Source organism: Triticum dicoccoides, chromosome 3A (genome assembly GCF_002162155.2).
Source record: "Triticum dicoccoides isolate Atlit2015 ecotype Zavitan chromosome 3A, WEW_v2.0, whole genome shotgun sequence".
In the NCBI taxonomy this organism is placed as follows: domain Eukaryota; kingdom Viridiplantae; phylum Streptophyta; class Magnoliopsida; order Poales; family Poaceae; genus Triticum; species Triticum dicoccoides.
The window spans coordinates 476,968,613-476,983,674 of NC_041384.1; positions in this window are offsets into that span (position 1 = coordinate 476,968,613).

Consider the following 15,062-nt stretch of genomic DNA (forward strand, 5'->3'; position numbering starts at 1 on the left):
CAAATCGTAGTGGCTAGTTGAATGCAAACATTGGTTGCGAAGTAGTTTTGTACGGTTTGCACCTTCAGATCCGCCATGTCACGGTCACTATACTCATAAAGCTTATGGTTCCCCCCTTTATATTCACTACCATCATCGTAGGTGCTTCACTGCTTCGTGTCATGCTAGAACTGCTCCTCAAGACCTCAACCCATCAAGCGAAACAACATGCCACTCATAATTCCAAAGCTTACGTCTTGAAATACGATGATGCTCATATTACTAAAATAGAGAACATTTAATTGGTCACCTAATGTTCCTATATTCGTTTCTAAAAGCATGTGCGCCACCCACTGGTCCAGCTAGTTCCACTTTCCTGATTTTACTCTTGATGCTTAGGGTTTCCCCCTTTTATCTACTCTACTATGATCTGCGTAGGTGCTTTCTGTCATACTAGCATTACTCCACCCTTCAAGCTAAACAACACAACACTCAAAATTCCAAAGCTTAGTTGTTCAAATATGATTGTGATATGATACTGATATTAGTTAACAGACACATTTAATTGGTTAGCTAAAGGTCCCACTTGAGTTTCCAAATGCATGTCGCGACATATAGAGAGACATCAGAATTGCATTTCTTTGTCACTTGTTGACTGTACTTTCTTGTCCATACCAAATCTTAGTTGTTATTTCAAAGCAAATATCGGTTGCTAACTACCCTTTGCGCGGTTTGCAGCTTCAGATCTGTCATCCCACTGCCACAGTCAACACTATACTCATCATGCTTACGGTTTCCCAATTTTATGATGACCACGATCAGCCTACGTGGTTCATGTCATAATAGCACAAATCCACCCATCGAGCTAAACAAGCTTAGTTGTACAAATTCAAATATGATATTATGCTGATATTAGTAAAACTGAGAGATGTTTAATTGGTCAGCTAAATGTTTCTACTTTAGTTTCAAAATGCATGTGAGCCACATATGGAGAGACAGGAAGGAATAGTATTTCTCTGTGCGCTCTGGTTCATCATGGGTGGCCAACCGACATTGTATAGAAATACTTGTAATATCTTCAATCTGCTTGCTCTTCTGCTCTTCTTTAAGATGATCCTCTTCTCTTGCGGTCGACTGGTCAGGTCAAGTTATTCTCCCTTAGTATATTTTGAATCTGTCAGGTCAGGTCGACTTGTTCTTCTTTACTATATGTTGAAGCTGTCATCTGCGAAGTATCATCACTTCTGGAACTCTCATATTTTAAGTAGTAGTCCACATTATATTAATGCACACACCAAATTACAGCATGCATGACACCTCTTAGAAGAATTGCAGAGATAACACAAAGGGGTTTACAGGGAGGAAGTATTGGATTAGAATCACTTCTGCATTACAAAGATAATCTCACTTGTTTTTATGTTTTCATGCATGTCAAGTATTGAACATTATCAAAATGAATATGAGAATGGGCGCCCGAGAGGAATATTTCGGAACAATCCACTAGCTAACAAACTTGGCATGGTGGAGGATGGCCTATCTTATTCACTCATCAAGGTGCATGCTCTAACTTGGCAAGGTTGTATTGGTCGCACATATTTTGCATCTGACCTCTTGCATTACTTCTACTTTGTTACACCATCTGCTTAGTTTAAGCATCATATATGAGTATATGCCATACCTATCCATTTTCTGTACCTATTCCATGTGTCGTCATACTATGTTTTTCCAGTCAAATGTTGTTCTTTCGTAGTAGATGTCCAAAAGGAAGAGGGTGATTGCAGATCCTCAAGGATTACAAACTAGGTATTTGGAAAATGTAGTGATACCTGTTAAATCAGATAGATCAGCAGCCACAGAAAACACATGCCCAATTATAACAGACGTTACCCCTACTCCAGTGGCCAAACCCCTATTAGAACTGCTGACAGCCCATCGTCAGGTACTGTCTATGATATCAATTCAAAATTTGAACTCCTAAATTTCTGCATGTGCCTTACCTTCTCTCTTGTATGAAAACTAATTTCAAATGAATCTCCTTGCTCAAAGGATCATAAGATCTCACGACAATATTGGGCTCTGCATTGCTCTTGTCGGTACCTCTTGCCCTTTGTCAGCATACTTACACTCATTGCTGTTTGATTATGTAGCATCACTGTAAATGGTCGCTTCTTTATCCTCCCTTTGCTTGAAATTATAAGATCTATATTTACTCTTAGATAAATGTAATTTAACACAATGGTTATGAAGTTTTGGATTGCTCATGTAAGTACCTATTATCATGTACTCCCTTTGTATCGAATTAATTGTTGGTCAATTGGATGTATTTAGAACTTAATAGTGCTAGATACATCCATTTGAGCGACAACTAATAATGGACGTTGGTGGTATTATTGTACATGCATCGTGAGATAGTTGATTGTCTAGCATTACTCTGCATCTTATCTGCCCTGCCCTCCACTTTCTCCAAATTATCATATCTACATTTACTCTTACCAAAATGTTGAATAAAGCCAATGCCAATGCAAACGTTGATGTCTACATTCCTCTTGTCAGTACCTTTTGCCTTGTAATGCTGTACTTAATTAATTGCTATTTGATTATGTATCATCAGTCTGCACCTGAGCTTCATTATCCTCTATTTCTTCCAATATTATTTGATCTATATTTACTTTTTGCAAAATGTAGAATAATGGCAACGCTTATAAAGAATTTTCTTTGGGGAATTTATTGAATTATCTTTCCATCAACATGGAGAAGGGCTTTGTCCAGCCCGTGTTAACATGCAATGTAAGTTCATCCTTCTCAAGCCTTCAAACTTTGTTCTAGTATAGATTTGGATAGGCATCATTTCCTCCATTGCTGTTTACATCTGATTGGATGTTTGCAACAACTACCAGTTTTAAATTGTAGTTGTAAAAACATGTTCCTTATGCAGAACAGATCCATTTATTTTCTTATATAATTGTGAAACCTGTTACGTGTCTCATTGTTTCTCTTTTAGAGTCGTATCTCTTATGCCAGGCAAAAATTTAGGAGAGATAGTGAGCCAAACTATCTTGAGGACAGCGAGATGACCCCAAGGTCCTGTCTCGATGAAGACAGTGAGTTGAAGCTACTCACCAGCAGGAGTGAGACAACCTCTATGCAGTCGCTGCCTCAATCAGTTCGACTTCTTTAGTCTCAACTTAAAGCAGAAAGGCTTGCTTCAGCTCAGCTCCGACTTGAAGTCGAAGATGTAATGAAGATGTCAGGGGACTGCCTTGCGCACTATGGTGCCATACAGCTAGGGATGAAGTATCTATCGTTGACACAACTGAGGTCTCATCAGCTTGTTCGGCTGCTTGCGGGGCCCGAGCTTGCCAGGTCTAGTGCCTTCTGAAGTGCTCTCAGTTTTGTATATTCTTTTGTCGGCGCGTTTATATGCACTGGTGGCGACCTTTGATGCCCAATGTATGTAATCCACGGTCATGTGCGCTTTATTATCACCGGTAGCGAACTTTGATTCCCAGTGGATGTAATATGCCGTAATTTCTTTGTTGTATAGTCTAGGTTTATTCTTTGGTCGGTATGCTGTAATTTAGGCCGGAAGGTTCAGTGGATCTCAGTGTTGTCGGTCTTCAGGCCGGCCCGTTACTCATATGGGCCAAAACGTGGGCCTATAATCATCTTGGGCCATTAGCAGGTCTAAACCTATAGTAGTTTCCCGTCTTTAACAGACCATGGGCTACATATTTACTATAGTGACACTGGGCTTCCTACGGGCCATAGAAACAATGGGCCTTCTACGGGCCGTAGAAACAATGGGCCTTCTACGGGTCGTACCATAAATGGGCCTTAGACGGGCCGTATGATCGATTAGCCAAACATGGGCCAAAAATAGACCGCATTATGGCCGTAAACGGGCTAGAGTTGGATTCGTCCGTTCATGGGCCGACCATAACGGACCGTCGTTAATAGGCCATATTTGATGACGCTATGAAAACGGCCCAACGTATTAACGGGCCACAAACGGGCTGACTATAACCACGGGCTGAATTTGGCCCACAAGCAGAAAATGACAGTAATGGGCCATAAGAAACCGAATGCCGGAAATGAGCCCAAGAATAAATGGGCCCTGAGAAGGCCGAAAGATAACACGGGCTGCAAACGGCCTAATGGATTAATGGGCCGTTAATGGGTATAAAGTGATACAGTGTTTAGTACGGGCCAGTTTCACCACGGGCCGGTAATGGGCCAAGACTTACAAAGGGCCTCATATGGGCCGAAAGACGTCATGGGCCATACATGGGCCGGAACTTAAAATGGGCTGGAATCATATTGGACGGCCCAGATGACGCTACTGGGCCTAATTCGGATAGGTCGTAATGGGCCCTGGGTTAGTGGTCTGTAAATGGGCTATATGCGAACAGGCCATTAACATGCTTTTCGTGGGCCGGCCCGCCACCTTTTGACCAAGTCAAACGGGCCGGCCTTTTCACAGGAATGGGCCTATGTTTGGCCGTGCCATGTGTCGACGTATCATACGCACCTTCGGTCCAATGAGTGGATGACATCTGTTCCAACGGTGAGCCGACACGTGTTTCCTCCAGCCAATGATGATTTTACACGTGGAAAATCCCCATTGGTCGAGGCTGTTAGCGGGTTATCGAATCCAAAACCAAACCCGATAGCTTAACGGCGTTCCGTTACGGTGGATGCCACGTGTCGGTCACCCTTGACGAAAGCACTTCTGTGACGCGCGATTTATCGTCATGGAAGTGGACACTTTCGTGATGATAATTTTGGTAATGTCATGTAACACTTCTACGACAGCACGGGCATGACTATCTTGATTCTGTCATAAAATTGTCATGGATGTACATGCATGATAGAAAATGTGACCTACTGTGACAAACATGTATCATCACGGAAGTGTATTTTTTTGTAGTGAAAGAGTACGACTCTAGGCGTAGAATCTTCGGAGTCTTGCGGCATTCCACGGGTTCGGCTCTAGGCCATTGTCGGATGCATCACGCAGGCGGTACGCTCCTCCAGTGAGAACCTCATCTACGATGAAGGGAACTTCCCACTTTTGGCTTGAGTTTGTCCTTTTTCTTTTCTGGCAAGCGTAGAACGAGTTCACCAACATTATAGGTCTTGGCCCGCACTTCTCTGCTTTGGTATCTGCGAGCCTATTGTTGATAGAATGCAGAACGGGCTTTTGCGACGTCACGCTTCTCCTCCAGGGCATCCAAACTGTCCTGCCGATCAAGCTCGGCCTCTCTCTCTTCATACATGCGCACTCGAGGTGAGTCATGAATAATGTCGCAGAGCAACACATCCTCTGCGCCGTACACCATGAAGAAGGGTGTATATCCGGTAGTGCGATTGGGTGTGGTCCGCAGCCCCCAAAGTACGGAGTCGAGCTCCTCAACCCAATGCTTATCTGATTCTTTCAAAGACCGCACTAGTCTAGGCTTAATGCCGCTCATAATAATACCATTAGCTCGTTTGACTTGACTGTTTGTTTGTGGATGATAGACGGAGGCGTAATCGAGCTTAATTCCCAGGTTAGCACACCAGGCTTTCACCTCATTGGCTATAAAATTGGAGCCGTTATCGGTGATGATGCTGTGTGGGACGCCATAACGGTGCACAACACTGGATATAAAGTCTATCACTGGTCCGGCTTCGGCCGTTTTAACTGGTTTAGCCTCTATCCATTTGGTGAATTTATCTACCATTACCAGCAGATATTTTTTCTTATGGCTTCCTTCTTTAAGGGGTCCGACCATATCAATTCCCCAGACCGCAAAAGGCCAAGTAATCAGGATTGTTTGTAGAGCGGTGGGAGGCATATGGCTTTGGTTGGTGAAAATTTGGCATCCGACACAACATTGGACAAGGTCCTATGCATTGTTGGAAATATGCCCTAGAGGCAATAATAAATTAGTTATTATTATATATTTCATTGTTCATGATAATCATTTATTATCCATGCTAGAATTGTATTGATAGGAAACTCAGATACATGTGTGGATACATAGACAACACCATGTCCCTAGTAAGCCTCTAGTTGACTAGCTCGTTGATCAATAGATGGTTACGGTTTCCTGACCATGGACATTGGATGTTGTTGATAACGGGATCACATCATTAGGAGAATGATGTGATGGACAAGACCCAATCCTAAGCCTAGCACAAAGATCATGTAGTTCGTATGCTAAAGCTTTTCTAATGTCAAGTATCATTTCCTTAGACCATGAGATTGTGCAACTCCCGGATACCGTAGGAGTGCTTTGGGTGTGCCAAACGTCACAACGTAACTGGGTGGCTATAAAGGTTCACTACAGGTATCTCTGAAAGTGTCTGTTGGGTTGGCACGAATCGAGACTGGGATTTGTCACTCCGTGTAAACGGAGAGGTATCTCTGGGCCCACTCGGTAGGACAGCATCATAATGTGCACAATGTGATCAAGGAGTTGATCACGGGATGATGTGTTACGGAACGAGTAAAGAGACTTGCCAGTAACGAGATTGAACAAGGTATCGGGATACCGACGATCGAATCTCGGGCAAGTATCGTACCGCTAGACAAAGGGAATTGTATACGGGATTGATTGAATCCTTGACATCGTGGTTCATCCGATGAGATCATCATGGAGCATGTGGGAGCCAACATGGGTATCCAGATCCCGCTGTTAGTTATTGACCGGAGAGTTGTCTCGGTCATGTCTGCATGGTTCCCGAACCCGTAGGGTCTACACACTTAAGGTTTGATGACGCTAGGGTTATAGGGAAAGTATGTACGCGGTTACCGAATGTTGTTCGGAGTCTCGGATGAGATCCCGGACGTCACGAGGAGTTCTGGAATGGTCCGAAGGTAAAGATTGATGTATAGGAAGTATGGTTTTGGCCATCGGAAGTGTTCCGGGCATCAAAGGTAATGTACCGGGACCACCGGAGGGGTCCGCGGGTCCACCGGGAGGGGCCACCAGCCCCGGGGGCCTACATGGGCCAATAGTGGGAAGGGACCAGCCCCTATGTGGGCTGGGGCGCCTCCCACCAAGGCCTAAGGCGTCCTCAAGAGGAGAGGGGGCACACCCTAGGTCCGCCCCCCTCTCTCTCCCCCTTGGCCGCCTCCCAGATGGGATCTGGGGGCTGCCGCCACCCCTAGGGAGGGAACCCTAGGTGGGGGCGCAGCCCCTCCCCTCCCCCTATATATACTTGAGTAAAGGGGCTGCCCAACACACGATTCAATCTCCCTATTGGCGCAGCCCTACCCCTCTCCCTCCTCGTCTCTCATAGTGCTTGGCGAAGCCCTGCTGGAGTCCCGCGCTCCTACACCACCACCACGCCGTCGTGCTGCTGCTGGATGGAGTCTTCCCCAACCTCTCCTTCTCCCCTTGCTGGATCAAGGCGTAGGAGACGTCACCGGGCTGTACGTGTGTTGAACGCGGAGGTGCCGTCCGTTCGGCACTAGGATCATCGGTGATTTGGATCACGACGAGTACGACTCCATCAACCCCGTTCACTTGAACGCTTCCGCTTAGCGATCTACAAGGGTATGTAGATGCACTCTCCTTCCCTCGTTGCTAGATTACTCCATACATTGATCTTGGTGATGCGTAGAAAATTTTGAATTTCTGCTACGTTCCCCAATAGTGGTATCAGAGCCAGGTTTATGCATAGTTTCTATGCATGAGTAGAACACAAGTTGTTGTGGGCGTCGATTTTGTCAATTTGCTTGCCGTTACTAGTCTTATCGTGATTCGGCGACATCGTGGGATGAAGCGGCCCGGACCGACCTTACATGTATGCTTACGTGAGACTGGTTCCACCAACTGACATGCACTAGTTGCATAAGGTGGCTAGCGGGTGTCTGTCTCTCCCACGTTAGTCGGATCGGATTCGATGAAAAGGGTCCTTATGAAGGGTAAATAGAAACTGGCATATCACGTTGTGGTTTTCGCGTAGGTAAGAAACGTTCTTGCTAGAAACCTATAGCAGCCACGTAAAAACTTGCAACAACAATTAGAGGACGTCTAACTTGTTTTTGCAGCTTATGCCTTGTGATGTGATATGGCCAAAAGGATGTGATGAATGATATATGTGATGTATGAGATTGATCATGTTCTTGTAATAGGAATCACGACTTGCATGTCGATGAGTATGACAACCGGCAGGAGCCATAAGAGTTGTCTTTATTTATTTATGACCTTCCTGTCAACATAAACGTCATGTAATTACTTTACTTTATTGCTAAAGTGTTAGCCATAGTAGTAGAAGTAATAGATGACGAGACAACTTCAAGAAGACACGATGATGGAGATCATGATGATGGAGATCATGGTGTCATGCCGGTGACAATGATGATCATGGAGCCCCGAAGATGGAGATCAAAAGGAGCAAAAATGATATTGGCCATATCATGTCACTATTTGATTGCATGTGATGTTTATCATGTTTTACATCTTATTTGCTTAGAACGACGGTAGCTTAAATAAGATGATCCCTCACTAAAATTTCAAGAAAAGTGTTCCCCCTAACTGTGCACCGTTGCGAAGGTTCATCATTTCGAAGCACCACGTGATGATCGGGTGTGATAGATTCTAACGTTCGAATACAACGGGTGTAAGCCAGATTTACACAGCAAAAACACTTAGGTTGACTTGACGAGCCTAGCATGTACAGACATGGCCTCGGAACACAGAAGACCGAAAGGTCGAGCATGAGTCGTATAGAAGATACGATCAACATGAAGATGTTCACCGATGTTGACTAGTCTGTCTCACGTGATGATCGGACACGGCCTAGTTGACTCGGATCATATTTCACTTAGATGACCAGAGGGATGTTTATCTGAGTGGGAGTTCATTAAATAATTTGATTAAATGAACTCAATTATCATGAACATAGTCTAAATTGTCTTTGCAAATATGTTGTAGATAAATAGCTCACGTTGTAGCTCCCTGTTTCAATATGTTCCTAAAGAAAGACCAAGTTGAAAGATATTGTAAGCACTGGTGCGGACTAGGTCCGTAGTCCGAGGAGTGTCCTCACTGCTACACAGAAGGCTTACGTCTTTGATGCACCGCTCGATGTGCAAACCCCTACAACGTCGTCTGTGGATGTTGTGAACACCTGACAGACACATCGTGATGACTACTTGATAGTTTAGTGCACCATACTTTACGGCTTAGAATCAGGATTCCAATGATGTTTTGAACGCCATAGAACATATGAGATGTTCCAAGAGCTGAAATTGGGATTTCAGGCTCATGCCCGTGTTGAGAGGTATGAGACCTCTGACTAGTTCTTTTGCTAACAAGATGGAGGAGAATAGCTAGTGAGCATGTGCTAAGAATGTCTGGGTGCTACAATCACTTAAATCAAGTGGGAGTTAAAACTTCCAGATAAGATAGTGATTGATAGAGTTCTCTAGACACTATCACTAAGCTACTAGATCTTCGTGATGAACTATGACATGCAAGGGATGGAGTTGATCCCAGAGCTGTCCGCGGTGCTTAAGACCGCAAAAGGTAGAAATCAAGAAGGAGCATCAAGTGTTGATGGTTTAACAAGACCACTGGTTTCAAGAAGGGCAAGGGCTAAAAGGGAAACTTCATGGATGGCAAACCAATTCCCCCTTCTCTCTCCCCCTTGGCCGCCTCCCAGATGGGATCTAGGGGCTGCCGCCACCCCTAGGGAGGGAACCCTAGGTTTGGGCGCAGCCCCTCCCCTCCCCCTATATATACTTGAGTAAAGGGGCAGCCCAACACGCGATTCAATCTCCCTGTTGGTGCAGCCCTACCCCTCTCCCTCCTCGTCTCTCGTAGTGCTTGGCGAAGCCCTGCTGGAGTCCCGCGCTCCTCCACCACCACCATGCTGTCGTGCTGCTGCTGGATGGAGTCTTCCCCAACCTCTCCTTCTCCCCTTGCTGGATCAAGGCGTAGGAGATGTCACCGGGCTGTATGTGTGTTGAACGCGGAGGTGCCGTCCGTTTGGCACTAGGATCATCGGTGATTTGGATCACGACGAGTACGACTCCATCAACCCCGTTCACTTCAACGCTTCCGCTTAGCGATCTACAAGGGTATGTAGATGCACTCTCCTTCCCTCGTTGCTAGATTACTCCATAGATTGATCTTGGTGATGCGTAGAAAATTTTGATTTTCTGCTACGTTCCCCAACATGCATCTGCTCGGGTCATCGGCCAATAGAAGCATGTACGAAAGGCCTTACTTACAAGGGCCCGAGCCACGGCGTGGTGACCACCGAGACCGGCGTGAATTTTGGCCAAGGGCTGTCGTCCCTCTTCTTCGGAGATACATCTTTGAAGTACTCCGGTAGCGCTTTTCTTGTAGAGCACTCCATCATGGACCTTGTAGGCTTTCGAGCGCCTAACAACGCAGCGAGCCTCATTCTAATCCTCAGGGAGCTCTCGCCTATTAAGGTAGGCCAAGAAGGGTTCGGTCCATGGGGCAATTACTATCATGGTAAGATAGGACGATGGTGTTATTTCGGTGGCTGAGCCCCCGATGATATCGGTATTGTGTTCGGAATCTGGGGGTATAGTCAGATCCGGGCTAGTGTTACCGCTCTCATCCTGCCACACCACAGATGGCTTGAAGAGCCTTTCCAGGAATATGTTAGGTGGGACGGGGTCGCACTTGGCGCTGATGCGAGCAAGGACATCCGCCGCTTGATTACTTTCTCGAGCCACATGATGAAACTCGAGCCCCTCGAATCGAGCTGACATTTTGAGAACGACGTTACGATAGGCTGCCATCTTCGGATCTTTGGCATCGAAATCTCCATTTATTTGGGATATTGCGAGGTTTCAGTCCCCGCACACCTCCAGGCATTGTATGCCCATGGAGACAATCATCCAAAGACCATGCAATAGGGCCTCATATTCGGCTGCATTGTTGGAGTCTGTGTATAATATTTGGAGTACATACTGAACTATGTCTCCAGTGGGGGGCGTTAAGATGACGCCCGCTCCTATACCCGCCAGCATTTTGGAACCATCGAAGTGCATGACCCAGTTGGAATATGTGCCGTACTCCTTAGGGAGTTCGGCCTCTGTCCATTCGGCGACAAAGTCGGCCAGTACTTGGGATTTGATGGCCCGACGCGGCTTGTATGTTATGTCGAATGGAAGGATCTCAATGGCCCACTTTGGGATCCGGACCGTGGCATCGCGGTTGTTTATTATGTCATTGAGTGGTACTTTGGAAGCCACCGTGATTGAGCACTCTTGAAAGTAGTGTCGTAGCTTCCGGGATGCCATGAAGACCGTGTATGCCATCTTTTGGTAATGAGGGTACCGGGATTTGCATGGGGTGAGGACAGTGGATACGTAGTATACCGGTTTCTGAAGTGGGAATTTGTGTCCGTCCTCCTCTCGTTCGACGACGAGCAATGCGCTCACCACCTGGTGTGTTGCCGAGATGTATAATAACATGGGTTCACCAACGTTCGGCGCAGCCAGGATTGGGTTGCTCGCTAAAAGAACATTTATCTCTTCCAGGCCGGCCATTGCCGCATCCGTCCATTCGAAGTGGTCGGTGCGTTGGAGAAGGCGGTAAAGCGGCAATGCTTTTTCTCCTAATCTGGAGATAAAGCGGCTTAAAGCTGCCACACATCCAGCTAGTTTTTGGACCTGTTTAAGGTCTGTTGGTGTAGCCAACTGAGACAGAGCTTGGATTTTGGCTGGATTTGCCTCAATTCCTCTATTGAAAACGATGAAGCCCATCAATTTTCCGACGGGAACGCTGAAAACACATTTTTCCGGATTGAGCTTGATGTCATATGTCCGGAGGTTGTCGAATGTGAGGTGCATGTCGTCTATTAACGACTCGACGTGCTTAGTCTTGATGACGACGTCATCCACATATGCTTCAACTGTCTTACCGATTTGTTTCTCCAGGCATGTTTGAATCATACGTTGGTAGGTGGCGCCGGAGTTTTTAAGTCCGAAGGGCATGGTGTTGAAGCATAATGGCCCATATGGGGTAATGAATGCTGTTGCGGCTTGGTCAGACTCCTTCATTTTGATTTGATGGTATCTGGAGTATGCGTCGAGGAAACACAGTGAGTCGTGTCCTGCAGTAGCGTCGATAATCTGATCGATGCGAGGGAGGGTGAAGGGATCCTTAGGGCAGGCCTTGTTGAGTTCTTTGAAATTGACGCATAGGCGCCAGGAGTTATCCTTCTTTGGTACCATCACCAGGTTTGCTGGCCAGTCCGGGTGTTTTGTTTCTCTGATGAATCCGGCCTCGATTAACTTGGTTGGCTCCTCCCCCATAGCTTGTTGTTTAGGTTCGAAAAAGCGCCGTAGTGTTTGCTTGACCAGTTTATGTCTCTTCAATATGTTGAGGTTGTGTTCGGCCAGCCTGCGTGGGATTCCTGGCATATCAGAAGGGTGCGAGGCGAATATGTCCCAGTTCTCGCACAGGAACTCTCGTAACGCGGCGTCAACCATTGGGTCTAGTTGTGCCCCGATGGATGCTATCTTCTTGGGGTCCGTCGGGTGGACTTGAAATTTGAATATTTCGGCTGTTGGTTTAAAGGAGGTGGATTTGGGTTGCTTATCAAGGATTACGTCATCCCTATCCACCGTAGAGCGTAGAGCAGTTAACTCTTCGGCCGCGAGGGCCACAGACAGTGCCTTGAGGGCCAGGGATGTTGTTTTGTTTTCGGCGCGGAGGGCTATGTCCGGATCACTAGCGAGAGTGATAATACCGTTGGGCCCGAGCATCTTGTGTTGGGGAACGTAGTAATTTCAAAAAATTCCTACGCACATGCAAGATCATGGTGATGTATAGCAACGAGAGGGAAGAGTATCGTCCATGCACCCTCGTAGACCGTAAGCGGAAGCGTTATGAGAACATGGTTGATGTAGTCGTACGTCTTCATGATCTGACCGATCCAAGTACCGAACGTACGGCACCTCCGAGTTTAGCACATGTTCAGCTCGATGACGTCCCATGAACTCCGATCCAGCAGAGATTCACAGGAGAGTTCCGTCAGCACGACAGCGTGATGACGGTGATGATGTTGCTACCGGCGCAGGGCTTCGCCTAAGCACCTCTACGATATGATCGAGGTTGATTATGGTGGAGGGAGGCACCGCACACGGCTTGAAACAATCAACTTGTGTGTCCATGGGGTGCCCCCCTGCCCCCGTATATAAAGGAGGGAGGAGGAGGAGGCCGGCCCTAGAGGGGGCGCGCCAAGTGTGGGGGTCCTACTAGGACTCCCAAGTCCTAGTAGGATTCCCCTTTTCCTTTCCGGAGTAGGAGAGAAGAAAGAAGGAAAGAGAGAGGGAGTAGGAAAGGGCAAGGGGGTGTGACGCCCGGATATTTAAGCTACAGTGACCTCACACTAATGGTGCCACGTCATCAAGTTTGACTAAGCCAATTTGCCCCTTATAAAAAATCAAAGTCATTTTTAAAATTAAATTGCAAGTCGAAATAATATTTCTTCAAACTGCAAAAAAAAATGTTCGGAGTGTGCAGTTAAATGCCTAGGTAATTATAGTGCAGAAAACACCTTTTTAGAAAATGCCTAAATACATTAATATGAAATAAACAGAAAAGAAAATAAATAATAAAGAAAAGAACCAAAAGAGAGAGAGAGAACTCCCCCTTCCCCCACTGGGCCTCGACCCAGTCGACCACCCCACCTGGCCGGCACACCCCGGTCCACCTAACCACCACTACCCCGTAACCTAGTCCAACCCGGCCTCCTAGCGCACCCACTCCCCCCACACGATCCCCCCACTCCTTCCTCCCTCTCGCCCCCGATCTAGATTGGGGCCCGATTCCGTCGCCCATCGTTGCCGAACCGCCCCGCCCATGCACCGACGCACCCCCGTACTCACCTCCTCCCCAACCAGTCGTCCAGTGCTCGACGCCCGCCCACCTCATCTACGCTTGACGCCGCGGCCACCGGACCGCCCTCGCTTCCGTTTGCGGGGTCACCGGTGCCGCCTCACCATCGCCGGACCACCGTTGCCGGAGCCCTTCCTCGGCGGACTGCCTCCTCTGCGACGCACCGTCTCCGACCTCCTCCTCAAGCCCCACTGCCCCGTTCCCTGCGCCCCCAATGAGCCCCGCCTCTCTTCCTCTCTGCGCCCCGCGCTCCCTCGCCTCTGTCCGCGTACTACCGCAACCTTGGCCGCCCTACGCGCGCTCGCTAGCACGAACCAGCACCCACGCCGCTGCTTATGTGCTCTGCCCTGCTGCTACTTTGCTCTGTCGCCGCTGTCTGCTGCTTCCACCACGCTCGCCGCGTCGTGGATGCGCCCGACCACTTCCCGTGCTCGCCCCGCCCACGGAGGCCGCTCCGTCGCCGCGACCGACCGCGCGCGCCGGGTGCCCCTCGCGTGTCCAGGCCACGCCGGTGAGGCCCCGCCTCCCTCCGCTCCCCCCGCTCTCCGCGCACATGCCCCGCTCATGCCAGCGGTCACCGCGTCCACAGCCGCGCTCCGTCCATGCCCCGCGCGCCCTGGCCTCCTCCCCGCACGGCCCGACAATGCTCGCCTCTGCCTCCCGCCGGAGCTCCACGCCGGCCCCCGCCCTGCTCTTCCCCTTTTGCCTCGCCGTGGCCTCGCTGCTGCCATGCCGGTGCCGCGCCGGCGTTTTTCCCCTCGCCGTGGCCCCGACTGGCTGCGTCCAGTTCGGGCACCCGTACCCGCACGTCCCGGCACCCACCCGCGCCCGTGTGCCCGATAAGGCCCCTGGGACCTATGACAAACGGGGCCCAGCCCAGAACGTTTTTATAAAAAAGAAAAATAAAATAAAATAAAAATGAATTAATAAAATTAATAATTAATTCGGATAACTAATCATGTTTAATTAATCTAATTAATAAGTTAATTTAATTAAACAGTAATTAATTAGCTAAACCCTAATTAAACTAAGTAGTGTATGACATGCGGGACCCACCTGTCAGGTTGACCAGGTCAATGCTGACGTCATGCTGACGTCAGCAAACACTATTCTGGATAATGTTGAATTAAATAAATTAAATAAATTCTAAAATGATTTAAATCTTTTAAAATTAATATAAAATAAACCGTAGCTCGGATGAAA